The 27603-nt window shown below is 53.3% G+C and overlaps 1 protein-coding gene across 1 annotated transcript in view; it reads right to left on the bottom strand.

Moving 5' to 3' along the window:
* MEF2D (myocyte enhancer factor 2D) overlaps nucleotides 1-27603 on the bottom strand; it is an 83799-nt gene that overhangs the window by 37432 nt on the left and 18764 nt on the right. Inside the window, exon 2 of the mRNA XM_066610425.1 lies at nucleotides 12521-12588. The gene's annotated coding sequence lies outside the window, so the exon portion shown is untranslated. The remainder of the gene's footprint in view (nucleotides 1-12520; nucleotides 12589-27603) is intronic.

Raw genomic sequence — 27603 nt, forward strand, 5'->3', positions numbered from 1 at the left:
TGGGCAATTTTATTATTCTCCACACTTCTCTGCCACCCTTCCTCCAAGAGCTCAGGACACTGTCTGTGGTTCCTCACCTCGCAACCAGGCCCCCACCACTGGCCAAAAGCTCACCCCACACCTCCAAACATCTCCCCCCGCCCTGCACTGAATGCCTTGGAGCAACGGAGCCCCCCAAGACCAGTTGCCCTTCTTGCCCAGAGAGAGAGGGACCCACACCTGCCTGTTACAGCAGAGAGGTGAGGGTGCAGGTTGCCCCTCCCCAAATCATCAGGCCTGACAAATGTGACCATATGGCAGAAGGCAGCCGACAGGTGGAGGTCACCAGCCGGAAGCTGGAAGGAGAGGAACAGTTTGCATCAGGTCCCCCCAGAGATTTCCTGCTTTTTTTGTGAGAGGAAGAGCAAGAGAGATACAGCTCTAATATTCCTGACCCAGATTGCAGCGTCCCCGGAGAATATCGGATGCCAGCTGCAAGCTCCAGAGTCTGCCTGCCAACTTCAACACCATCTGGGAGGAGGGGAACAGGGGGGGGTGGAGCAGGCTTTCATAGAACCACCCTTAAAAGCAGGACAAAATGCAGGGAAGGGGATTCGGAGAGAGCCCCTTAATTTGCCCCAATTCTCTGCTTCTTCCACTCTCCCAGCTGCCTCACTCTCATGCCTCCCTGCATGCCCAGAACAGCAAGGTTTCCTCACCCACCCACCCCCTGAACCCAGCTGAGATGCCACACTGCCTGCAGCAGAGACAGGACAGACAACCAAACAGCACACGCACGCCTCAAGGTCAATAAATGTCAAGGGGTGCACTTTGGAGCACAAAATCCCAGCTTCACTCATCCACTGATGGGGGGCCTGGCAGGGCCTCAGAGAGGACCCTTTTTGGGGAGGAGGCGACAAAGTTTCTTTTGGGCCTCTTCCCTTCTCCCCTGGATCATAATTTCTACAAATCGCAACGTATAAAAGCACTTAAGCTGACACCAAAGTAGCCAGACTCTTTTGACTGGGCTCACTCCAGAGGTCCACAAGTTCTGTCTGGTCTTGTGATGAGGGTTAGAACAGACAAACGAAACTATTTCTTGACCCAGCGTGTCATTCACCTGTGGAACTCCTTGCCATAGGATGTGGAGGTGGCACCTGAAGGCCGAGATGCCTTGGACAGATTGAGGGAGGAAAAGACCATCGCAGGTTACAAGCCATGGTGGATATACGCAGCCTCCTAGTTTAGGAAGTGGGCTACCTCTTAATACCAGGTGCAAGGGAATAGCAACAGGATGCAGGTGTCTTGTTGTCCTGTGTACTCCCCGAGGTGTCTGGTGCAAGGATGCCCAAACCCCGGCCCTGGGGCCACTTGCGGCCCTTGAGGACTCCTAATGCGGCCCTCAGGGAGACCCCTGTCTCCAATGAGCCTCTGGCCCTCTGGAAACTTACTGGAGCCCGCACTGGCCCGACGCAACTGCTCTGAGCATGAGGGCGACTGCTTGACCTCTCGCGTCAGCTGTGGGACGAGGGCTCCCTCCACTGCTTGCTGTGATGCAGTAGTGACAGCAAAGGAAAGGCCGGTCTTGCTTTGTGCAAGGCCTTTTATAGGCCTCGAGCTATTGCAAGACCTCCATTCGTTCATACAAGTTCCACCTCTAGTATAGTAATTTATGTAAATTGATTCACATTTTAAAAGTAAATGGATTCTTTTTTCCCCTGGCCCCCGACACAGTGTCAGAGAGATGATGTGGCCCTCCTCCCAAAAACTCTGGACACCCCTGGTCTTGTGGAAGATGAAGGAAGCTGGACTGGATGGGCCTCTGATCCTGCGGGGCTCTCCTTACGTCCTTAAGGCCTCCAGAATCTAAGGCAAGCCTGGCTCTATCAAGGGGAATCGGGGCCTGTGGCACACCTGGTGGCTGCAGCAGCCCAGCCCACCACCATCCTTGGGCACAGGGATCACTGCACATGTTTTCAGCCCCACAGTCAGGCAGGCTGGGACCCATCTCCAAGGCACCCAAAAGGGTGGGGATCCGAATATCTGTTGCTGTCACCCCGGCGCTGCTGAAGAAACAGTGCGGCAGAGGGAAGGCTTCCCAATGTGCCCATGAAGACGATCATTTATCCTTGTCCCAGCCCCTGAAGGGGGGGCTAAGTTTAAGCAGGGTACATTGCATTGACACGTATTTCAAAAACCGGGCACCATAGCAACCAGCTGCAAGGAGGCAAAGGACTTTCATGTTCCACAGAACCCTTCGCAGACCGGGGCAGCACAGTCCTGGAGCGGGGGGCAGGGGGGGAGAAGAGCTCTTCCAAATTTATTCACACACACACAAAAATAGAGACCATTTTTGCATCTGGACCAGGGCAGGGAGGGGCCCGTCCCTCCCGCTTCCAACAGCCCCCGGCTCAGATACTTGCTCTGCAAACTCACAAAAGACAGGAAGGCAGCGGCGGGTCTTTCTCGCTTGTCCCTAGCAGCAAGTGCTCAGAGGTACACTACTCCTAGCCATGGGGGCTTCACGTCACACTTAGGGGCAGTAGCTACTGCCAGACCTCGGAACTGGCTGCCATCACGTCATCTTGTGGAAGCATATTCCAAGCACAAGAGTTGCAAATTTGCTTTTCACTGCCCCAAAATGACAAACTAATCCAGTTAGGACTGGCACAGGTTAGTAGTACTGGGACTGAGGCAGTGGGGCAAATACTTGCCCCCCCCTTTATCTGATGGCTCAACACGCACTGTTCCCCCCTCATTCAACACTTCCTGAATTCAACGAGGAAGTGCAGTGAAGGAGCTTACACTGGGCTAGGGCAGTGTTTCCCAAACAGCGAGTCCAGAACACACCTGTGGGTCACAACCCAGTTGTTGGTGGGTCGTGAAACTGACAGGCTGATCGCTGACAAGGAAAACGTATTGAGACCTACGGAAAGGGAATTAACACCTAGAGTGTTAATTCCTCTGAAGCTTTTCGACAGAAAATACTCTGGGACTCCAGAGAATCTGCTTAATGTACACCATTATGTCTTAATGGCCTGGGTTTGTTTATACCCCGAAGAGCCAAGAGTGAAATCAACCAGGTCACGGGGAAAGGATTGGACAATCTCAAGGGAACTTGGGTTTTTTTGTTCTTAGGACCATCCGGCCTTCAAGTCAGAGGCAGGTGATTTCTCTCTCTTCTCCTTCCCCCCCCTCCCCCAGCTTGCAGGGGAGAGACCATTAAGCTCCCAGCCGCCACCCACAACCCCCTTGGCATCCTGCAGGGCACGGAATAACCAGCCACCCGCTCTCGGCACTTGAAGGTGGCAACAGATTCCTCCTTGTCACTACTGTCACCGGGGAAAAAATTGAGATCCCTGGTAACGAGCCGGTTCCGGGTGATGGATGAGAGGCCTCCTCATTAAAAAAATTACTAAAAAGGGAAATGAGTCCTCCACTTCTCCACCCGCCCCCCCACCCCACTCCGCCCTGGTTATCATATCAGGCTGAACAGGATTTTTCGCTCACAAAGCCACCAGAAGAGAAATGGCAGTGTGGGGGCTTGCAACATGAGCAGCTGTGGGTTTTGCTTCACGGCCAGTTGCCTGCAGATGTGGAGCTTAAAGACAGATGTTGCCGCTGACGGAAGTCGGGGTTTTGCAGGGGAGAGCACTGGCAACCAGCTAGCCCAGTTCATGCAGAGGTAGAGGGGTTATTCCCAGCAGGATGTGACTGGGCTCTGGGAGAAGGACAGGGGTGAACGCAGGAGGCAATGTCTTGCCCCCCTTGGGGGGGACGGGACAGGCAAGATAAAATGCCACATTTCAAGGATCTCCAAGGGGAAACTTGAGGGCCAAGTACCACCAGCAGGGCAGGAGGGGAAGACCCTCTGCTTGGCTGGAGAGTGTGTGCTTTAAACTCTACCTCCAACCCATCCACAATCCTGTTTGATGCGTGCAATACGGGGCGTCCTTGTTTCTCGCCCACCAAAAAAGGTGGAAGTACATAGAGCAGGAACACCCCTCCTCCCAAGTTCTGGCAGATCTCAAACATGCAAATTTCAGGGCAGCTTTGGAACATGGGGGGGGGGCACCAAATTAAATATTTTAGACAGCATCAAAGCAGGGGCTGGCTTGATTGGTCTGTGGAACTCTTTGCCACAGGATGCGGTGATGGCGACTGGCCTGGACGCCTTTAAAAGGGGATTGGACAAGTTTCTAGAGGAAAAATCCATTACGGGGTACAAGCCATGATGTGTATGCGCCACCTCCTGATTTCAGAAATGGGCTACGTCAGAATGCCAGATGCAAGGGAGGGCACCAGGATGAGGTCTCTTGTTGTCTGGTGTGCTCCCTGGGGCATTTGGTGGGCCGCTGTGAGATACAGGAAGCTGGACTAGATGGGCCTGTGGCCTGATCCAGTGGGGCTGTTCTGATGTTCTTAACTACAATTCCCAGGAAGCCTTGCAGGTCTCTTGTTATTTGGTGTGCTCCTTGGGGCATTTGGTGGGCCACAGTGAGATACAGGAAGCTGGACTAGAAGGGCCTATGGCCTGATCCAGTGGGGCTGTTCTTATGATTCCACCACTGTGCCAGGGTAGGCGGGCTGCTTACCCAAGTGACCTGTGCCAGGGGGAGAGCAGCCTTTATCTGAAAAAAAAAAAACAGAAGGCAGAAGCGCTGCTTCTCCCCCCACCCCTCTTCAGCCAGGACACCTTGCAGATCACCCACAGTGCCCATGGGACCTTCCGCCATCACCAGCCGGGTAGGCAAACAGCCCTTTCTGTGAGCAGCAGCGGAATCCGCGGCTGGCAGCTGAAGATTCGCAACCCAGAACTGGGACAGCTGGTGATCAGCAGCAGAAGGGAACAGGCTCAGCACAGAAAGAAAATGCATTTTCAAAACTCACTGCCATGCGGACAAAGACACAGCGTGGGCCAACCTGCCCTGCGCCACGCGTGGTTTTGGACAAGCCAAAGGTGTCGCAGCCGTGCCTTTGTCTCTTGCAGAGTGACCCAACCTGGCCGGCAACCATCTTTCACCAAGGTCCTTCCCAGCTCCGCTTCTGCAGAACCTGGGGTCCTGGCACACAGCCAAGCAGGGGCTCACCAGCAGGGCTCAAGACCAACTGGCGCCCAAGAGGGAAGGCCCCCCCCATATCTGGTGAGGCACCAGCCTTTGCTGCCTCTGTTTCCCGAAATGGAAAAGGAAGGGGAGGGACAGAGAGGAAGAGGAAGGGTGGAGGTGAGCGGGGGAATGGATTTTATGTATATCTCTGTGGTTCTGCAGACCTGGGCTGTGACCCAGGGACCCCACCAAAAAAGGTGTCCAATGGCACTCTGCAGCTCATAAGGCCGGCCCTGGCTTTGGGGCATCTAAAAGGTTGCCCAAAACTCTCACACATGACTGCCCAAAGGCTGCCCAAAACACTCTCTCAATGGAGATGGCTTTTTGGGGGGGGGGGGCGGCTCAAGGGATGGAATCAGGTCCTCATTGCAGCCCATGAGACTGTAATGAAACTCATGAACCGTTTGTTTACAAAAGACACTTCTACGCCACAGCCGGTGGCTCCTGGGAATCACAGCCCGCAAGCCTAAGCGTGCTTACTTGGAAGTAAGTCCCGCTGAGCAGAACGGGGCTTACTTCCAAGTAAACAACACACTGACCCATTTACAGGAGGTCTGTGCTCTCCCCCCCCCCACATCTGTTTCCTCTTTTCAACCCCAAACCCCTCCCTCCCACCCACAGGGAGCTGAAGCCCACTCTGAAGACCTTAAAAAAAAAAAAAAAAAGGTGTCAAGGCCACAAAGGAATCCTCCTCAACAGCTCTGCAAAAGAAGAAGCTGCAGTCGGCCAGGTGGGTGCCGTTTCCTGCACAGCAAAGTTCAAGCTGGTTCCTGGCTGCAGAGAGACAAGCAGTGCTGCTGCCGTCACCCTGCTGGAGCGGCGGGGGGGGGGGTCTCCAGGCACTTCAGACCCAGCTCCTGCCAGGGGGGTAGGGCCCAAACTTCCCCCCCCTCTGTCTCCCCACTGCAATTGCCCCTCCTTCCTCCTTGCAAATCCACTGTTCACCCTGCTGGGAAAAGCACCCAGCTCCCCCTCCCATAACTGGACACTCTGGGAAGAGGGAACAATGCGCCATCCATCTCGACCATAGCAGCTGTTCCGAGTCAGGCCCCGGGCCGCCCACCCAGCCTGGTCTCCCTCAGCTGGTAGGCCTGTCACTGGACGAGCTCTACAGATGCCACTGAGGTCGAACCTGGACTTTCTGAAGGCAAAACAGCTGCTCATTCCATGCAGAGCTCAGATTTTTAAGGCCCAAGCAAGGAAGAAGGCCTCCCTGCAGAGTCCTCTAGCGGGGAACAGTCCAGTCCACTCCAAGGGGGGGAGGGTCTGGAAGAGGCACACAAAACTGCCCTTTGCACAAGAGCATCCTTGTAGCACCAACAGCAGGGCTGACTTTAACATTTCAGAAATTTATTTAGCCTATTTGTATCCGACACTCCCCCTCTAAGCGGACCCAAAGAAATGCATTTGGAACTCACGCCCTTTTCTGGACATCTTGATTCTAAAGAGGGTGTTGGGGGGGGGGGGACGGGACTGAAAGGGTCCAGAGAAGAGCCACAAGGCCAAAAGGCTGCAAAGGGGGGGGGATGTGATGTCACAAGCCAGAATCGCCCAGCCTGCAGAGCTTCAAGACCTGGCTTCAAGTCCTGCCGCCCTCTGCCTCCTTGTGCGACTTCAGGCATGATTCAGTTCTATATCACAACGAAGCAGTCACCAGGGTAGGGGGGCATTGCATGGGTTTATCACTAAATGACTTTTTTTTTTGTCTCACCCATTCGAGCTCAGGGTGGGACACATTATTTCTCTCCCTCCACCTTTTTCCCACAGCCCAGCAGAGCTACGGCCCTTCTGTACGCTGAGGGGTGTTGGGTTCAACCCCTGGCCACATCCTCCAGTAGGGCAGAGGAAAAATTCCCATGACACTGTGGAGAGCAGATGTCTCGACCGACCGTACCAACCTCAGTCACCCAACAGACCGACTCCAGCAGAATCGGCTCCCTCCGTTCCTAGCCTTACAGCAACATTACCAGGAAAGTAAGGCGGTAACAGGCCAGAGGTCACCCAGGAGGCTTCACCCACGAACCTGAAGCTGGCGCTCACCAGCACTCCAGCACTCGATCCACTACATCACACCTCCTCCCTTGCCCAAGTTTCAGGACCATTCATGAGTCCCTCCTCTAAACCAGGGCGGGGGCTGTTTTGTGGCTGCCACTGCAAAATACAATGATCTGGACTTAGGCAGTTGATAAAAATAATAATGTCACCCAGGGCCCATGAGAGAGAGTGCAGGGGGAACCTTGTATCTGGGCCCAGGGTCAGGAAGGGGGCCGGGGAGCCAAAGGGGGGGGCAGATGGAAGTGTCCTGGGATCTCAGAAAAGGTCTGCATCTATTGTGTGAAGACAAATATTCGCGTTCGCTGTCAGCTTATGTGGTTTATATATTGTAATTGGTGGAAATTATGATCCAATGGAGAAGGGCCCCCCCCCCCAAAAAAAACTTTGTACCCTCTGATAACATTCCTTTCAGAGACCCTAATGTTACTCTTCCCCCCTCCCCCCCCCAAAAATGTCCCCAGGTTGAGAAGTTGACCATCAGGAGTTAGCAAGCAAAGAAAGAAAAAAGCAAGAGCAAAGCCAGGCTGCTTTGGAGTTGCCTGTAAAGTCTGGTAGGGGAGAAAAGCCCACCCAAGAGCGGAGAAGGAAATGGGGCAACATCGAGGTCAGAGACCTGAGGCCCAAGAACAAGTTCATGCGCCAGGCCCCGTCCTGGGAACGCCCTCCTTGCGGAGTTTCCCCTGCTCCAAGGAGCCGCTCAGAATAGCACAGGAAAACAAACCCAGCCCCCCCACCACCACCACGCCTCCAGGATCTATTTTGGGAATTTCAAAGACGCCAGGGATTGGAAAGGCGCACTTGGCAGGCTCCGGCACACAGCGCCACGAGGGGCTCTGCTCTGCCCTGCCAAGGCTGCCACTCCGGGCCAGGGAGCCGGGCCGGGCCCAGTGGGGGGGGTCCTGCTTCCCCACGCAAGTAACGCCCCTCATCCAAGCCTCTGGGGCACTGCTCCAAACAGGCCTGTCCTTCCACGCAGTGGGAGGAAAGAGGGCTGCCCCCCCCCCACAAAGGAGGACCTGCTAATTTTAGCTCCCCTGTGGAAAGAGCAACCAGCGGTACTCACCGGAGCCAGGCTGGCTGCGGCCCTCTCCACGTCCGCAGGGCCTTGGGCGTCAGAAAAGAAACCGGCTGGTGTCTCGGCGTGCAGAAGGAGTGCTCCTGGCTGCCCCCCCCCACAAGCCCCCCTTCCTCCCCCGGCCCGGCCACCGCCTGAACAAATGTCCCTCAAATGTCACAGGCAGCGAGCGGCGGCAGCCAGGGCATCAAAGGACCACGCCAACCAGGCCCCCCTCTTTGCCAGCCTTCCTTTCGCTCCCCCCACCACCCTCAAAGCCGCTCCGCTCTGTTGCCCAAGCCCTGTCCCAGGATGACAGGCAGAAACCGCTAAAGGGCAGGAGCAGATGCGAAACCGCGAGGAAGGGGGGGTGGCTGAAGCATGTGCGGTGTGAGAACACGCGGGGGGGGGAGGAAAGGGGAGGGTGGCAGCCTCCAAACAGCTGCCCGAAGCCAGCCAGTCAGCCAGCCACTGGGACTCACTTCCTTTGCAGCCAAAAGGGTCCAGGGACAGCACTGGAAAGAGGCGGGGGGGGGCATGTGTGCAAGGGAGTGAGGAATGTGGCACTCACACACACACCCCCACACTCCAGGAGGAGAGGATCACAGCACTCTGGACATTTTGCGTGCCGAACCTCAGAAGAGCTCTGCTGGAGCAGGCCCCACGGCCCACCCAATCCTGCTTCCTGCATCTCAGATGCTCAGGGAGCACTCAAGACAGCAAGAGATGCATCCTCCATCATGCCCCCCTTCAGGCACCTTCTTTCAAGAGCCCCAAATACTGCAGCCTTTTATCCCAAGGGAGGTGCCCCCCCCTCTTGGCCGCTCTCTTCAGTGGCCTAAGTTGCAGCACGCGTTAGGAGGAGATGCAGGTAGAATCACCAGCGCCGGTTCGGCGAGGCGAATTCGGTGCCACAGAATGCTGGCTTCTGCAAGCAGACCAGTGACGTCACGCCTTTGCCCAACGGCACCACTTCTCTCCCCTGGCATCACTCATTCGAGCCACGGCAGGCCTGGGAAAGGGCAGGGGGCAACTCTCGCCCTCGACCCCTGGAAGGCTCACGCTGCCCTCCCTCCGGCTTCCCAGATTCCAGAGTGTCTGGAGCAGACCACTGCAGCCAAAAAAGGTTTCTAAAAGTGCACTCTCTCTTCACACGAAAGAAGGGACTAGCAGAAAATTGTGCTTTCTCCTAACTTGGGCACCTCAGCGCGCGCATACGCACACACGCTACACAAGTGTCCGTTTCTTGGGTACATTTCCACTTGCACATTTCCATGTTTCTTGGGTACATTTCCACTTGTGGATCTCAAACATCGTAGCACTGGGACCCACTTTTTAGAATGACAATCTTTTAGGACCCACCAGAGGTGATGTCATTAACCTGGAAGTGGTAACAAACAGGAAGTTTTTTTAACACCCCCATATGACAAAATCAAACTAAAACCATTAAGTTAATAGTGAGTAAATCAAAAGCTTTACAAAACTTAAATTCTTCTGCAGTCCTGTAAACCACTTCTAGGTCGCACAATCGTTCTGGGGTGAAGCAAGGGAGGGGGTCATTTAGTTATTTGATTTTTCTCTGTAAACCGCTTTGTGAACTTTTAGTTGAAAAGTGGTATATAAATACTGTTAATAACAATAACAATAACAATAACAATAATAATAATAATGTGACCTGGAAGTGGCTCAATTTTGCACCATGATGGGAGGGAAGTCTATTTTTCTGACTGATTTTTAATGTTCTTGGAAGGGACTCCAGTATCCACAGATATTGGTATCCATGGGGGGGGGGGAGAACCGAACCCCACAGATGCCAAGGGGCACCTGCACAGGAGAGTCTCTCACTGTTGACCTCAGAAGAAAAGTACCCTCCGCCCAGATGATACCAGCAACGGCACTGATCCACTTCTCAGTCGTGCCCTTGCGGGAAGGAACTGCACAAGGACAATCTTCTCGGACAGCCTGCAGTCAAGACACTCGGAGTATCAAATCCCACCATCTCCTTGCCAGCTCCTCCAATGGTGGCGATCCAATTTCTCCCAAATGAACAGAAACTGCCCACATTTCTGGCCCCGGGATCCGTTTCCACTCTCAGCTCCGTTTTTCCGATCGTCGCTCTTATTGATTTTCGAGCGGCAGAAAGTGCATTACACAAACCCAAGAACCTTTATTAAATTAGAGAAGGGAAGGGGGGATGGCAGTTTTTTTTCCCAGCCCTCTACGTGCCACAATCTCATTACAGGCGGCAGAGATGCAAGCGCTTTACGGTAACAGCAATAAAACGAAGATATAAATTATGAGATGAAAAGGGGGGAAAACACACAAAACAGCGGAGAGGTGGGTTTTATATGATTTCCCTGGCCTCCGGCTTCTTCGGTTCTCATTAGCACCACAAAGACAGCTTAAGGGATGACCTTAGTGGCTCTCAGCCCCATCCACCACCCTCCACCAGAGTAGGCCAACAGTGTGGCAGCGACCATAAGAACATAAGAACAGCCCCGCTGGATCAGGCCATAGGCCCATCTAGTCCAGCTTCCTGTATCTCACAGCAGCCCACCAAATGCCCCAGGGAGCACACCAGGTAACAAGAGACCTGCAAGGCCTCCTTGGAATTGTAGTTAAGAACATCAGAACAGCCCCGCTGGATCAGACCCTAGGCCCATCTAGTCCAGCTTCCTGTATCTCACAGCGGCCCACCAAATGCCCCAGGGAGCACACCTGATAACAAGAGACCTGCAAGGCCTCCTGGGAATTGTAGTTAAGAACATAAGAACAGCCCCACTGGATCAGGCCATAGGCCCACCTAGTCCAGCTTCCTGTATCTCACAGCGGCCCACCAAATGCCCCAGGGAGCACACCTGATAACAAGAGACCTGCAAGGCCTCCTGGGAATTGTAGTTAAGAACATAAGAACAGCCCCACTGGATCAGGCCATAGGCCCACCTAGTCCAGCTTCCTGTATCTCACAGCGGCCCACCAAATGCCCCAGGGAGCACACCAGATAACAAGAGACCTGCAAGGCCTCCTGGGAATTGTAGTTAAGAACATCAGAACAGCCCCACTGGCTCAGGCCAAAGGCCCATCTAGTCCAGCTTCCTGTATCTCACAGCTGCCCACCAAATGCCCCAGGGAGCACACCAGACCAAATTTAAGAAGTACCAAGGAGTGGGGCCAGACTGACCAGGGGTTGGAGCCTAGCGGGGCGAACTTGCTTGTGCCAGGGGACGGGGCCGAATTCTCATGGGGAGGAGCAACTAGCAAAACCTCCCAGGCCAAGCAAGAAGTCTGCATCTTGATGCCGGCAGGCCCTCCCTTCCTCCCAGATTTTATCCCTTCTCTAGAGATTCTGAGGAGGAGGAGACAGTTCAACCCTGACATAGGTCAGATCTGGAGATCTGGCAACCCTGTTCAAGAGAGAAACACACACACACAAAAGTTTCCCAGTAGCTGCTGATGGACGACAAGCCTGGGAAAAAGTCTATTTTCCCAGAGGCCAAAGCAAGCACACATCCACCCTGGCGGTCTCGCTGTTTCCCAGCCTGTCTAACCCAAGCAAGCTGGCTCTCTGCTTGGCTGATAGGTGAAGGGAAAAGTTTCTCCCTCCATTCAGATTTGGGAAACCCACAGACACCAGAAACACTACCAGTTTCTTTAGTGGTCCTGCTCCTGCATCCATTCACAGCAGCCCAATTTGCAGGAGCTCAGCCAGGGAAGTTTTCCCTGATGTGGCGATAAACAAGAAGGCGATAAAGCTTCACACACCCCACTGAACTTGAGTCACTCCTAAAAAAGCACAGGAGCAGAAGTTGGCAGCTCCAGGCACCAGAACCCCAACAGCCAACTCCATTGACAAATTCATTTACTGAAGACGGCGACCTCTGGGATCTTCCCAGGATGAGGCCTTTCTCCTGCCGCGAATGGGGAGGGGGCAAGGAGTCAGCCAGGGCCTCCAAGAGAAATTTTAACAGGGGTACAACATTTCCTTTGGACCCCTTTTGGGAGTATAAAGGGCTGCCCCCTGCAGGTGAGCATCAGGTTAACTAGACTGAGGAGCAGTGACCGGTCCCAGGACATTCAACAAGTTTTCTGGCTGAGTGGAAATCGGAGCCCGGCCTCCCCAATCCAGACCTGACTCTTGACACTGTATGATTCTGTGTCTCTTGGTCTTGCCATGACGCCATGTCTTGAACACAGACCCCCCGCCCCCCACTTCTGCTTTCCCAGCCTCTGGAGAGCTTCAGCCAAGACACCAACAATTCTCCTTTTATCCCCTCTTTGTTTTTGCCTTTAAAAAACAACAGACAGGTGGGTTTTGTCCCCTTACCTCTCTGCTGCGTCACTGCATCTTTGGGTCCTTGGAAGACGACTTGTAGCTGATGCCCGTCAGGCAAACTGGAGGAAGAGGAGGGGAGAAAAGGGACCCTCGTCAGCATTTGCATCCGTTTGGCAAGGCGGTTCCCCAAGGGGTTCGGGCTTCGCCCCCCTTGCAACAGCCCCCCTGGCAGCAGCTGTGGGTTGGGAAACATGTGGGGAGCTGCAGCGTGGATCACTGGACCCCATAATGTGAGCATTAGTCCTCCCCGCTCCTCCTAGGAACCCCTAATCCTCACAACCACCTTGTGGGAATTTGGTGGGGATGGGGGAAGAGTTGCTCAAGGCCACCCTGGGGGGGTATCACAGATGGGCAGAATTTGCACCTGCACCTTCTGGCCCAAGTCCAGTATCCCATCCACTGGCCAATACAGAACAATCCACTTCAAACAAAGCCAGTAAGAAAACACTGGGGTGAGACAACCTGCAAGGGGTTTCTTCTTTAAGAACTGACAAGTAGGGGCCCTCAGTGAGTTTTGAATTTACAAAGCCAGAAACCAGACAGAATCTCTTGACACAGATTAGTTCTGTCTCTGCTGGCCAGAGATCCCCAGTCCCAAGTCTGCCCCAACGTCCCCAGGGGGGCCCTTGCCCAAAATGAGACCAGAATCTTCACACAGTGAGTCAATGCCACAGATGCCAAACCCACCTGTGACAAGGGCCAACAGGTAATTCCTTGGCCTGTATCCCTGAGGACGCTTGTGTCTGGTTAAGAAGTGAGCGCCGGGACTCACAGGCACACTGAGTCCTGAGCGCATCCAAGCCCCCTGACCTGTGGCTTGCACCTGGCTCCAGTTTGGGGGGGGGGGGGGTGTCCAGAGTTTCTGTTCAAACCCAGAACTTATCCCCCAAGCTTCCAGTCTGCCCCATCATCCACCCCTCCCCGGACTTGTCCAACGCAAGGTGCACCATTCTTGATTTCTGCACCTGGTAAAAGGGGTGCCACAAGGGCTCGGTGTAAATGCTCAATGGTTCTGCACCAATCGGAGCACAGCGGCAGCACAAAATTATGCACCATTGTACCAAGTGGTGTACCGAGGCCTATTCGGCACCCGGGACCCATAATTTTGTACACCCCCCATGACAAAGTTATTTTCAGTAATAGTCATGATATGAAAATAATAATAATGGCTAGAGAAGTTTTCTTTTACTGAACTTTGTGTGTGTGTGTTTACTTTGCAAGTTTGTATATTGATATATACATTTCTAACTTGGTAGTATATATAATCACACCAATAAATAACTGAAAAATAAGTTTAAAAGGAGTAAGTTTTCTTCTTGAAAAAGAAGTTTAAACATCTTGGGGCAGCCTTGGGGTTCCCTGCAGACTGCAACCCCCACCAGCCTCTGTCAGCCGCTGGGCCCAACTCCTCCGCCAGCAGAGGCCAGCGAAATGCCATCAGGCCACGGCCAGCGCCAAGAAGGGCCGCGTTTCAAGAGAGACACGAGCGAGTGAGCGGCAGAGCGTAATCGGCTTAGCTCTAATTGATAAGGCCCAGGCCCGGCGAGGGAGGTGGCGCTGCCAGCCCTAATCGGACTTGTCAAGGCGAAGGTGGCAGAGTGTTAACCCCACATGGCCTTGAGTCCTCCTGATTATGGGACACGGACACAATCTGCACAGCAGCCCACACATTTCTACTTGCCCTCCACCCCAATTTATAGTTGTCCAAAAGGGACCATCCTTCACAGCGAGAGATTCTGACAAGACCACCCAACGCAAGAGCAACCAGGGCACCTACTATTCTCCCCTACCCCTTCAGCCATCTCTGCTCCCCCCCACCCTCTGACAACAGCCATACACACTGTCCGTCGTCGTCGTCCCCCAGGACAACCAAGGTCATCCCAGGCCAGCTGTTCCCGTCCCTGGACGCAGGGCGGGCTTTAAGCCAATTGGATCAACTGATCCCAGTTGCCCCTGTACCTTATGGGGGCCCCTTGCTAGGGTCAAAATAAACATAATATTTTTACTAAATTATTTCACAGTCTCTAAAACAAGCGGTTTTGTCACTGTTGACTTTCCTTGTAGGCCGGCACGCGTGCTATTTTGCCTTCCAATGCGCTGAGATTCACGCGGCTCACGAACGCAGCTGCAATTTGTCAGCGCACATTTGGATGGCTTTCCATTCTACCCTAGAGATATAGGAAGTCTTTATCTCTTGAGATTCTACAGATCTTGGCTGTGAACCTGGGACTTCACCCCCCCCTCAAAAAAAATCTCCTACCTTCAGCACACAGACAAGGAAAACAGCCCCTAATGTCAGCGTGGAACCCACTGCCCAAATAGCACAGGGCAGGACAATTCTGCTTTCTCAGTGTGCTGTTTGCCAAAAGATCCGACACACACACACTCTCTCTCTCTCTCTCTCTCTCTCTCTCTCCTTCCAACCAGTGGCACAGAATCCTTTGCAGAGCAAAACCACACTGCAGCACAAATGGGTGCAGCAGCGCCTCCAACAACATCTAGTGCCACTGGATGGTAAGAGAATCGGGACCAGGTGAGCCCACCCAAGGGGATCTACCAGAGAACATCGGAGGGGGGCAGTGTCCACGGACTCAGAAGCAGTGGTGGGGGGGCCACGGAAGACATCACTTCTTTTTAAAAAAAAACTCCAGAAGCGGGGTGGGTGTGTGTGTGTGTGTGTGTTTGTTGTTTGTGTGTTGCAACAGTATCCAGGGCCAGCCTGGCCAGGCAATCCGCAGCGCAGCCAGCGGGCCTGCGACTGTTTGAACCGCGGGTTTCGCTCTCACTGATCAACTTCCTTCTTGCACCAGGAGAGACAGAAGTGAAACCAACAGATGCAGGGAGGCTGGGAGGGCGAGAGGTGAAGTCGGTGGGGTGGAGGGGCAAGAACTCACCCCAGCCAGGGTGACCGCAAGCAATAGCGGTCGGGGCCTCTGACACAGCTTTTCGTAGCTGTGGTGCAGCGCTGGGGGGGAGGGGCAGAGCAGCAAAACTCCCTCTAAGCATCTCTTCGCAGTGGTGAAAGACTCTGACCCTCCTGGCAAGATCTGGTCACTGTCAGCCTGAGTGCAAAAGGTCAAAGAACTGGAGAAAACCCTAAAGCAGCAGCCGGGCCAAAGTTACCATGACTCTTCCCCCCACCCATGCAATTAAGCAGACTTCTGTGCCGGGGGAAGCAAAGTCCTGCAAACTTCCATCCAATACACAAATTGACCAGGTTTGATTTTTTTCACTAGAACAGAATCGGGACCAGACTGAGCGGTCCAGCCCTGCAGAGCATTGAGCTCCGGCAGTTTGGAGAAGGTTGGGGGTCACAGAACTAAGCCCCTCAAGCCTTGAGTCTATGCATTAGGGCTGCCATCTGGGGCTGGGCAGGAGGTCTGTTCTAGAGGGTAGAGCCTCCGTTAGCCAGAAGATAACATCAGAAGGTCACCAGTTCGAGGACACCGGCAGCTCCCTGAACGACTGAGAATGGCCAGACCTTGAAGCAACTGACAAGCCCAGCTGAGTGATTCCACCTGCTCTTGGTGTGAGTAAGAAGCGTCTTGGCTGCCCTCCATGTGAGAGATGGAGCTGCTTGTCAGCCTGCTGGGAGAACTGGAGGCCAGAAGTGAGACCAAACCAGGAAGATCCACCTGAAATGTGGTTGGTTCTTGAAAGAGAGAACCTCGATGTTTGTAAAACATCCCCTTGAGGGTTTTAGAAACGCCTGCCTACATAAACCGCCTTGAATCAAGTCAGAGGAGGAATCCGATGACCAGAAAGGTGGTATATAAATACTGAGTTATTATTGTTATTATTATTGTTGTTGTTGTTATTATTATATAACAAGAAATGGATTGAGGGGTTTTTGGGGGGGCAAATAAATAAAATATTACTTGTAAACAAAAATATAACTTCTTTCTAGATCAGCTTTTTATTAAGGCTTGTAAAGTTAGATGGGCCGCAACAGAGTACCATTTGAAAAAGTGGGCCCTGGTGCTAAAAACTTTGGGAACCACCGTTACAAGAAAGAGCAAGATGCAACAGAGGACTCTGCCCTCCCACAATCCAATTCAGCCACCCCTCTCGTTTCTCAGAGTTTCGCCAAGCCCTGCCCGTGGCTGCTACCCAAGGAGGCCTGCGATTCTTGGTGGAAGGTGGAGTGTCAGACCCTGCGTGACTTGTGAAAAGCCACAGCCAACCTACGGAGCTGCCTGCGGTCCGCCCAGCCCAGCTCCAGCTGACTCCGACTTGTTCTCACATCACAAAAAACTGCAGGAGCATCTCGAGTGCCTGGAGCACCAGAGGGGCAAAGAACCCCGGCTGGTAGGACCAGCAAAACTGGCCAACTGCCTTTTTCTGGTCACGGAGCACGTCGGAATCAATCACCAAACGAAAACCACACAGCCTCCATGTTGGCATCCTTCAGTCTCAGAAGACTATGGTATCGCGCTCTGAATGGTGGTTCTGGAACAGAGTGTCCTCTCCAGTGCGCGAAGCCTGGGTAAAGTAGGTATGGAGGATAGGCTGTTACCCATGCAGCAAATCCCCCCTCTCCACGTCGCTGAAATGGTCCAGTGGAAAGGCAGAGGCCAATATGGTTGGTTCCAGCGGCGTCGCAGGAGTTGCCAGAACGTGACTGTGTTCAGCCATGAACTGCCTCAGGGACTCCGGCTCCCGGTTTTGCCTCGAGGTTGACTCCTGAAGCCTTTTCCATAACTGGATGTAGCCACAAGGCAGTGGAGGTTTGGGATCAGAGTTCCCACAGATCACAGATCAGATCACACAGCCTCGCTCCATATGGATCTCCTAAACGCAACCCGACAACAGCCGTCGGGGAGGACTGTCACCCAAATTCCAAAAATGGCACCAGTTTCGCCCAATCGCGTCTACGTTTCAGCGATAAGGGCATCATCTTGGCATGGGCTGCTTCCTCACAAGGAAGCTGCTTGAAGCATTCACAATCAAGGCGAGGCTGTATTGCCAAAAACGGTGCCACTTTTGGAACCAGCACCCCAAATTCATATCAAACCAACATAAACTTGGTGGGTGGGGGGGGGAGTATTTTTGACCCTCAGTTTTGCAGACTGGAGTTGTTCAAAAGGTTTTGTATACTGCTTTCCTAAAACTCACAGCGGTATACAACAAAGCGATAAAGCATACAGAAGATAAAACATCCCACGTAAGAGCACTGAAATAAAACCAATTAAAATTAAAAAAAATTATTCATGATCATAAAAGTTTTAAAAACCGATTCAGGGCTTCTATGCCCAGGTCAGGCCTTGTTGGGCAGGAGGGTGACCTGGCCCTCCACGCCAGCCCTGCCCCCATCCCAGGCAGCGGGGCGCCGCGCTGCCCTCGGAGTCCTCGCCTCGTTTTTGACCTACTTCCCGGGAAGACTGCAGAGGCATTAATGATTGAGAGGCCTCTGGCTAATCACAGGCCCGGGTCCGCCGCCGGGTTATATAATACTGTGGCTCTCCCACCAGACAATAGCACCTCCGAGGAGGAGGAACGCAGCCCCTGCTGGGTTCACAGCTCTTCGGCTGCCGGTCTGAACCAGGCCTGGTCCTCCGCAATTCCCATACCCAAATGCGTCTTTTGGCACATCTCATGCAGCGAACTCCCCCCCCTGCACATAAACAGGCGCAAACATGCTACAAGCAGCCAATGAATAAATAAAATCCCCAGAGGTGGAAGGTATGCAATGCAAGACGCCCCCCACTTTTAATGGGGACGGAGGAGCCTGAAATAAAGCTTTGGGGAGCAGGCGCTGAAGAACAGAGCTGGGCTTTGGGAAACCAGGTTAATTCTGCCGGAGTCAAAGCTGAAGGCTGCCAGATTCCCGAAATGGCAGCAAGTCTTGTCTGTCTCCTGAGCTTTCAGGAAGAAATGGTGGCTCAGAAGTAGGGGCTCCCCACTAGAAGCCCCTACTCCTAGGGGAAGTAGGGGAAGCCCCTACTTCCCAGTAGGGAGGGCAGAGCCTGTTTGAAACCCCAGAATAAAGAATTCCACCTTCAGCCGGCAGAAGCCCTGCAGAGCAAACTCCAGCTTCAGGGACCTCACCAGGTATGGCTGACGCACAACAGAGCCATGTCCACAACCATGAGGTCTAGAACCTCTCTTTTAACACAGGAAATGGAGCTTGCGAAGACCGCCAACGGCAGCGCTCAAAATGACAGGCAAGTGGGTCCCGGCGCGCAAGTGGGTCCAGCCTTGCCAGAACCCCAACAGGGCATATGGGGTGGGGAAGCAGCAGGCACTCTGCTGAACAAAGCAGAACCAGGCTCAGCCTACGGAACTCCTTGCCACAAGGATGGCATCTGGCCTAGATTATTTTAAAAGGGAATTGGACAGATTCCTAATAATAATAATAACAGGTATTTATATACCGCCTTTCTTGGTCTTTATTCAAGACTTTATTCAAGGTGGTTTACAGAGGCAGGCTTTATTAAATCCCTTATTAAATAGGGATTTTTACAATTTCAAAGAAGGTTCTTTCTTTCAAGAACAACTACATTCAAGGTGTTTCATTCCGATCTGGCTTCACATTCTGGCCTCCATCCTCCCACGCTCAGAGCAGATGGAATTGCTCGGCCTCAGCTTGTCAGCCGCTCCAAGGTCGCACGGTGCCGGTGGCCTCGAACCGGCGACCTTGTGGATGTTGTCTTCAGGCAGACGGAGGCTCTACCCTCTAGACCAGACCTCCTGCCTCCTCCTCCTGAAGAATCCATCACAGGTGGCAAGGCATGGTGGGTATAACACAGCCTGCTAGCTTCAGAAGTGGGCTGCCTCTGAATGCCAGGCGCAAGGGAGGGCACCAGGATGCAGGTCTCCTGTGGTCTTGTGAGCTCCCAGAAGCACCTGGTGGGCCACTGTGAGATGCAGGAAGCTGGGCTAGGTGGGCCTGTGGCCTGAGCCAGTGGGGCTGTTCTTATGTTCTTAACTACAATTCCCAGGAGGCCTTGCAGGTCTTTTGTTATCTGGTGTGCTCCCTGGGGCATTTGGTGGGCCTCTGTGAGATACAGGAAGCTGGACTAGGTGGGCCTATGGCCTGCTCCAGTGGGACTGTTCTTATGTTCTTAACTACAATTCCCAGAATGCCTTGCAGGTCTCTTGCTATCTGGTGTGCTCCCTGGGGCATTTGGTGGGCCGCTGTGAGATACAGGAAGCTGGACTAGATGGGCCTCTGGCCTGATCCAGTGGGGCTGTTCTTATGTTCTTAACTACAATTCCCAGGAGGCCTTGCAAGTCTCTTGCTATCTGGTGTGCTCCCTGGGGCATTTGGTGGGCCGCTGTGAGATACAGGAAGCTGGACTAGGTGGGCCTGTGGCCTGAGCCAGTGGGGCTGTTCTTATGTTCTTAACTACAATTCCCAGGAAGCCTTGCAGGTCTCTTGTTATCTGGTGTGCTCCCTGAGGCATTTGGTGGGCCACTGTGAGATACAGGAAGCTGGACTAGGTGGGCCTGTGGCCTGAGCCAGCGGGGCTGTTCTTATGTTCTGAACTACAATTCCCAGGAAGCCTTGCAGGTCTCCTGTTATCTGGTGTGCTCCCTGGGGCATTTGGTGGGCCGCTGTGAGATACAGGAAGCTGGACTAGATGGGCCTCTGGCCTGATCCAGTGGGGCTGTTCTTATGTTCTTACAATGGGGGCAAAGGCAAGGGGGGGGGACCAGCCAGTGATAGACCGTCTCCTCGCACACCACGCGCTTCCCTTCCACATGAGTCAGCAATGCCCAGGCCAGCACCAGCTGCCAGCGGGGGGACATCACCGCACGCACTGGGCCCACACCCTTGACGGACAGCTGGGCCTGTCACCCTCCCCATGGAAACCAAAACACACATACAGCTGCCAAAGAACCCAGTCACGGCAGCAGCGTCCAGTTCTGGCAAAACACAGCAGCAGCGGCAGCAGGCTGACTGTTGCCCAGTGCAGTTACCCAGCTGGCAGGAAGCCAGCAAGAGGTTCTGCCCTCCTGGGTGGGGCCAAAAGTCGAGCGGGGAGCAGGTGGGAGGAGGAGCCAGGCCAAGAGGGGTACGCCCAGGCCAGCCAGTCGTGTGCCCAGCACAGACTGGGACAAGAAGCAACTGCAAGGCCAAGGCCAGAAGGCGCTCCCCACAGCTGCTGCCCGGGAGGAGGGGCAACGGCAAGAAAACGAGCTCGGCCACCTCTGACTCACCTCCCCAGCTCCCCAACCAACCTCTATAATCACTGCCAGGACATGCACCTCAGGGCACCCGCTGTGGCTACTGACTAGGAGGGAGGGGGAAGCGGGGAAAGCACGGCACCCTCCCCACCAAGTCCAGCTTCCTGCATCTCACAGCGGCCCACCAGGTGCCCCAGGGAGCACACGCGGCAACAAGAGACCTGCATCCCGGTGCCCTCCCTTGTATCCTGCGTTCAGAGACAGCCTACTTCTAAAATCAGCAGGCTGCGTACACCCAGCTCGGCTTGGAGCCTGTGATGGACAGCAGGGCTGTTTCCCAGACACAAAATGAAACAGAATTGCTGGGAACCGACACATACGTGTATTTGGTAGTTGTTTAGGGCATGGATCGCCTGCCCAAGGGACTGTCAACGAGGCCAAAGCTTACCGAAATGCACGACCTCCCACACAACCGTGCAGCAACTGAAACAAGAGTCACACAAGCAAACAAGTGGTGGCATCTCTAGCAGTCTGGTCGGAAAGTGGCAATTCTTCTGGGGCTTGCTTAAAACAGGCAGCGGCTGGGCCTGTTGCATTTCCCTTGGGAGAGAATTCCGCAGCCTGGAGGCCGTCACCAAAAAGACCCTGCATCTCAGCTAACTGCGCTTCCACAGGCAGCAGGGCAGAGCCAGGCAGCCAGCGACGATCGCAGTGAGCAGGCAGGTTCGTGTGGGGCGAGGCGGTCCCTCGGATTACCAGGTCCCAAGACACATAGAGATTTCATGGGTCCAGAGAACTGGGCCCAGAAACAGACTGGTAACCGGTGAAGGTGACAGGGAACTGATGCAAGACTTTCCCGTGAACAAGCCCCGGCAAGCACCCCAACTTCCAAGGGCTTCCAAGGGCAAGGCTGGCTCCTTGTGCACTCCTAGGTGGAGAGCTGACACCTCCAAACAGCTCTCCTGCTGCCGTCCAGCCACACCTCTCTCTCGCCACGAATAACTGGGTTTGCAGTTTGCTAACCCCATTCCAGACACCGGCTCAGAACCCCCACAGCAGGGCCAGCTTTCAGCTAGCTGAGTCCTGCACCCAAAGGCCCCCCTCCCCACACTAGGCTAATCTCTTCTAGTCTTTCATGTATTGAAATGCGCTTGGATCCATTTGGTTCACTGACTCGCATGTACTTTTTAAGCACACGCTTGGATTGCTTTCCATTCTACCTTTGAGAGATAAAGCCTGGGATGAATTCTATGGATCTCTCCAAGACTCTACAGACCTTGGCCGTGAGCCTGGGCCCCACCAGAAAAGCCTCCAATGCAGCTCCACGGCCTGCCTGGATCCAGTCAGGAAGGGGGAGGGACAGCATGTGAGTGCACAAGCTGAACATCACTGCCACAGAGGCAGCCCCAGATCCCAGCCACCTCTCTCAGCAGCTCCATGTGAGGCCCACCTCTCCAGCCACCCGCAGGAATCTTTCGCTGCCAAACGGCTTCCTTTGCCCGGCGCAGCCCCTCCGAGCTCTACCGCAGCAGCAGGGTGGGGCCTTCCCCCCAGTGAGCACTTTTTCCCACATCCCACTTCCTCTCTGCCTATAATTAGACTGGGCTCCCTGCCAGCATATACTGTACAAGTCCTGGAAAGGGGTCAGGGCTGCCTGTGTGCCTTCACCAGTCCCAGGAATGCCGCAAAACTTTCTCAGCCAGAGACGGAGAGAGAAAAAGACACACGCCGCAGAGCTTCACACAGCGACAAGAAACCAAAGGATGGGTGACTCAGTTTACCTGCCTGGCTACGTGTTGCGGCAGCTGGTCTTGAGATGCGCACCTCGAATGCACAATGTGCTAATGGAGAAACAGCTAAGAGTCTGCCCTGGGGGGGGGGAGTTGGACACATCCCGGCCTCATCCGTGGGGGGGCATGACTGAGACCCACAAAATTATGTAGGGGCTACATAGGGTGGATAGAGGGATATCCACCCTATGTGGATATTTGGCCTTCTTAACATTTTTATACATTTATGTATGAAACATAAACATTATTTATGTTTTTTGGCCTTCTTAACATTTTTATACATCTTTTAGTTTTTTACAGGCCCGATTCCTCTGTGATTTGCTCTTTTGTGCTCTTTTGTGCTCTTTTTATTCTGTCTTTTAATCTGACTACTGTTTTTATGGTCTCTGTTAATGTGTTTTTAATATGATTTTTATCTGCTATTTGTGCTAACTTATGTTTTTTAAATCTGTTTTTTACATGTTGTTAGCCGCCCTGGGTCCCTTTTAGGGAGAAGGACGGAATACAAATAAAGTTTATTATTATTATTATTATTATTCTTTTCCTTCTCACACAACACCAGAACCAGGGGACAACCACTAAAACTGAATGTCAGGAGCGTTAGGACAGACAAAAGAAAATATTTCTTTACCCAGCATGCAATTAGTATGTGGAACTCCTTGCCACAGGACGTGGTGATGGCATCTGAAGGCCTAGATGCCTTGGAAAGGGGACTGGACAGACTGACGGAGGAAAAGCCCATCACAGGTTACAAGCCACGATGGTTCGAGAAGTGGGCTGTTTCCCTTCCTGTTTACAAAATGCTCCCAATCTAGTCCCCTGGATTGCTTCCTGCAGGTGAGCGGCTATTTTCTAGACTAGCACTGCCCATTTGTCAAACATACCTGTGCCAGCCTGGAATGAAACAGGCTCAATTTGAGACCACCACCACCCCCCCAGTAGTGGGGTGCTTGCTGAGATGTGGGGGAGGGCAGTGCAAACAACCACAACTTTGAAAAAGACACACATTAATGTGCACAAAAAAGCCGGGGCTTGGATTTTCAATAATCCAGTGTCAGAATAGGATTGTGCTCTTCAATTTATGGGGTGTGAGCCTGATAGGGTCGCGATGCCTCGTTTGGGATGTCGCAGCAGCCCTCCCAAGAGAGGGCTGGGTCCTGCCTTATCCAAACTGAGTTGTTGATCAGCCTCTTCTCACTGCCCAGCTCCACAGCTCCTACCAGCCCTGCACAGGCTGCTATCTCACAGGTTTGTTGTGAAGACACAGGAGGTGGGGAAAACAGGGCGGGCGGAAGGCTTATACTTTATTTTTGGTGTCGTGGCACAAAACAGGTTGAAGACCACTGGAGGAGAAGAAGAATTGTTTCCAGCCCGGTGCATTTTCTATGAGTTTTCTGCAAAGGTTCTGAGGCACAGATGCACTTTCCCACCATACCAAGCTGTTTTTTTTTGGGGGGGGGGGGGTCAGATGGGCACACCAGGGCTCTCCAAGGAAGAGCAGAGATGCTGAATCAGAAGCCCTCCCGAGTGTCTTTGCACGATTAAAAGCTCCACGTGCACCTCCAGAACGCGTCCTCCCTCGGGAGACACAGCCCTGCCAGCATCACACAAGGGACCGGCACTCTGTGTCACCTCCTCCATTTACACCCGGCCTGGCAGGGTGTCTTCCACCTGGCTGGACGAAGCGGGTTTTATTATTATTACTAATCACAATAATCGGATCGTCGCCACAGCCTGGAGTGGAAGGGCCCCCCCCCAGATCCCTGCCCAGCTACACACATTCAGGGAGGAGAAAAAGTGTCAACGACTTCTTGTCACACTGGTGCTATAGAGCAGGGGTGCCCAAACCCCGGCCCGGTGGCCACTTGCGGCCCTCGGGGGCTCCCAATCTGGCCCTCGGGGAGCCCCCAGTCTCCAATGAGCCTCTGGCCCTCCAGAGACTTGCTGGAGCCCGTGTTGGCCCAACGCAACTGCTTTCAGCATGAGGACGACTGTTCGACCTACCACCTAAGCTGTGGGTTGGGGGCTCTCTCTGCTACTTGCTGTTTCACATCTGTGATGCAGCAGTGGCAGCAAAGAAAAGGCTGGCCTTGCTTTGTGCAAGGTCTTTTATAGCTCCTTCATTCATTCATACCTTCATTCATTCATATAGTTTCCATCACTAATATATTCATTTAGGTAAATTTATTCAAATTTGAAATGTAAATTAATTCTTTTTTTCCCTGGCCCCCGACACAGTGTCAGAGAGATGATGTGGCCCTCCTGCCAAAATGTTTGGACAACCCAGCTATAGAGCCTCCATGTGCAGAAGAAGTCCACCTTGGAGTGCCATTTGCTAGGGAGACCCAAGGCCTTTGTGCCCTGGTTGTGGGCTTCCCGAGATGCCGAATTATGTGAGACTGGTGGTCCATTCCAGCAGAGCCCTCCTTCTGTCCACAGCCTCAGTCTCATTTATTCATTGGGGTTGTGGTACAAAAAAGGTGGAGGTTCACTGAGCTACGCTGAGTGAGACTGTGACCAGCCACCCTGTGAGTTTCATGGCCAAGAGGGGCTCGAACTCCGCGCTCCCCGATTCCGCTCTCGAACTGCACTGCCCTGCCTCCTGAAACAAGCCTCAGAGTGGATCTTCTCAAGCCCTACAGATGCCGAATCGGGATCAGAGCCCTACAGCATCCCTTTTCGCAAGACAGCAGGAGCCGGACAGCTCACAGTCCCCTGAAGTGTGAAGGCACCCTATAGATTTACATGACAGTAGCAGGCCACATGTGGGTCTATTTTAAATCCTCCAGGAAGCACCATCAAAAAAGAGCCAGACCTGTTCCAGGTAAGGGCCTCGAGACTTCCACGGGTTTCCCACCCGCAGTCCCGAACCAGGAACAGGCTGCTGGCAACCTCTGACACCCACACGCCCTTTGCAAAAAAAAAAAACACCTCTGCCCTCGAATTCACAGCCGTAAAACAGGTGCAACCACATTGGGGGACGGACGGACTCGAAAGCCTTTCTATTGAACAGCAAATCAAAGGAAGATGCCTGGAGAGGTGCCAGCTGTTTACCAGTGACGCACATGGGTGTAGAGATAATTATCCTAAAGGATTCCCCCCCCCCCACAGCCTTCCTTTTTATTTGTTATCAAATCAGGATCCAGAACAGCTTGTTCCTCCCTCCCACCCACCCACCAAACAACAAAGCAAAAATCTTGAGAAAGCCAGACGCAGAACTACACTCGCTCGGAATTTAAGATTTTAATCTCATTAATCAACAGGCATTAAAGGCTGAGAGCAAGAAGCGCTTCGAGGCCCGTTTCCCTGGGAAGACGTAGCGGCCGCTGCAAGGTGATGCCAGGCTGCTAGTTGCGGCAGCCGAAGAGCCGGATCAGGCCCAGGAGCCCGTCCAGTCCAGTTTCCTGTATCACACAGTGGCCCGGATCCCTACACCCTGATGCCACTCCCCTGCGCCTGGCATTCAGAGACAGCCCCCTTCCAGAACCAGGAGGTGGCACATGCCCATCGCGGCTCGACTCCTGTGATGGACTTTTTCTCCCAAACTCTGCCCAAGCCCCTTTGAAAGCTGTCTAGACCGTCAGGAGCCGTCACCACATCCCATGGTTTCTATAAATGGGCCCCAGGCAAGATCCCAGAGGCCCCAACGCTCTCTTCAGACCAGGCAATGGAAAGCCCACAAGGTGGCAGGTGCAAGAGTGCTAATATACCCCTGCTAATTGGGTAAGAGGCACTTTCTCAAGTGGGTGCTCCTTTTTTTAGCAGGGAGAGAGTAACTGGCCCACCTCACCCCAGCACTGTCTGCTCTAGTGGCTGGCTGTCTGCTGGTATTCATTTGCATCTTTTTAGACTGTGAGCCCTTTTGGGACAGGGAGCCATTTAGTTATTTGATTTTTCTCTGTAAACCGCTTTGTGAACTTTTAGTTGAAAAGCGGTATATAAATACTGTTAATAATAATAACACCTCTGCCCATCTGTTTTGAGGCTTCAGATCATGGGTACATAAGAACAGCCCGACTGGATCAGGCCATAGACCCACCTAGTCCAGCTTCCTGTATCTCACAGCAGCCCACCAAATGCCCCAGGGAGCACACCAGGTAACAAGAGACCTGCAAGGCTTCCTGGGAATTGTAGTTAAGAACATAAGAACAGCCCCACTGGAGCAGGCCAGAGGCCCATCTAGTCCAGCTTCCTGTATCTCACAGCAGCCCACCAAATGCCCCAGGGAGCACACCAGATAACAAGAGACCTCATCCTGGTGCCCTCCCTTGCATCTGACATAGCCCATTTCTAAAATCAGGAGGTTGCACATACACATCATGGCTTGTTCCCCGTAATGGATTTTTCCTCCAGAAACTTGTCCAATCCCCTTTTAAAGGCGTCCAGGCTAGACGCCATCACCACATCCTGTGGCAAGGAGTTCCACAGACCAACCACACGCTGAGTAAAGAAATATTTTCTTTTGTCTGTTCTAACTCTCCCAACACTCAATTTGAGTGGATGTCCCCTGGCTCTGGTGTTGTGTGAGAGTGTAAAGAGCATCTTTCTATCCACTCTGTCCATCCCCTGCATAATTTTGTATGCCTCAATCATGTCCCCCCGCGGGCGCCTCTTTTCTAGGCTGAAGAGGCCCAAACGCCGCAGCCTTTCCTCATAAGGAAGGTGCCCCAGCCCTGTAATCATCTTAGTCGCTCTCTTTTGCACCTTTTCCAGGGTACAACCCTGCCAGTGTGGAAAAATTTCACCCCTATTTTTGGGGGGACACATGACCCATGTTCTGAGTGTGCCATCCAAGCTTTGCTCACAGAAATCCTTCCCAGGTTCAGTCCTCCCAAAACTAAAAAAATCCCTGCCCAGAGTCCCATCAAGGCAGGCAAGGCTGAGAAACAGCAACTGAGAGTCTGACTCAGCAACTGGCAAATTCTGTTTTGTTTCGAGAGCCAGATTGATGCAAAGGTTCAGGAGCTGAACTTAGACCTGGGAGATCCAGGTTCAAATCCCTGCTCTGCCCTGAAGCTTCCTGGGTAACCTTGGACCAGACACCATCTCTCAGACACCTAACTCGCAGGGTTGTTGTAAAGGCAAAAGGAGAGGAGGAAACTTATACACCACCCTGAGCTCTTTGGATGGAGGAAGGGCGGGATAAAAACGGGA

This window comes from Tiliqua scincoides, chromosome 15, assembly GCF_035046505.1.
Source record: "Tiliqua scincoides isolate rTilSci1 chromosome 15, rTilSci1.hap2, whole genome shotgun sequence".
NCBI lineage: Eukaryota > Metazoa > Chordata > Lepidosauria > Squamata > Scincidae > Tiliqua > Tiliqua scincoides.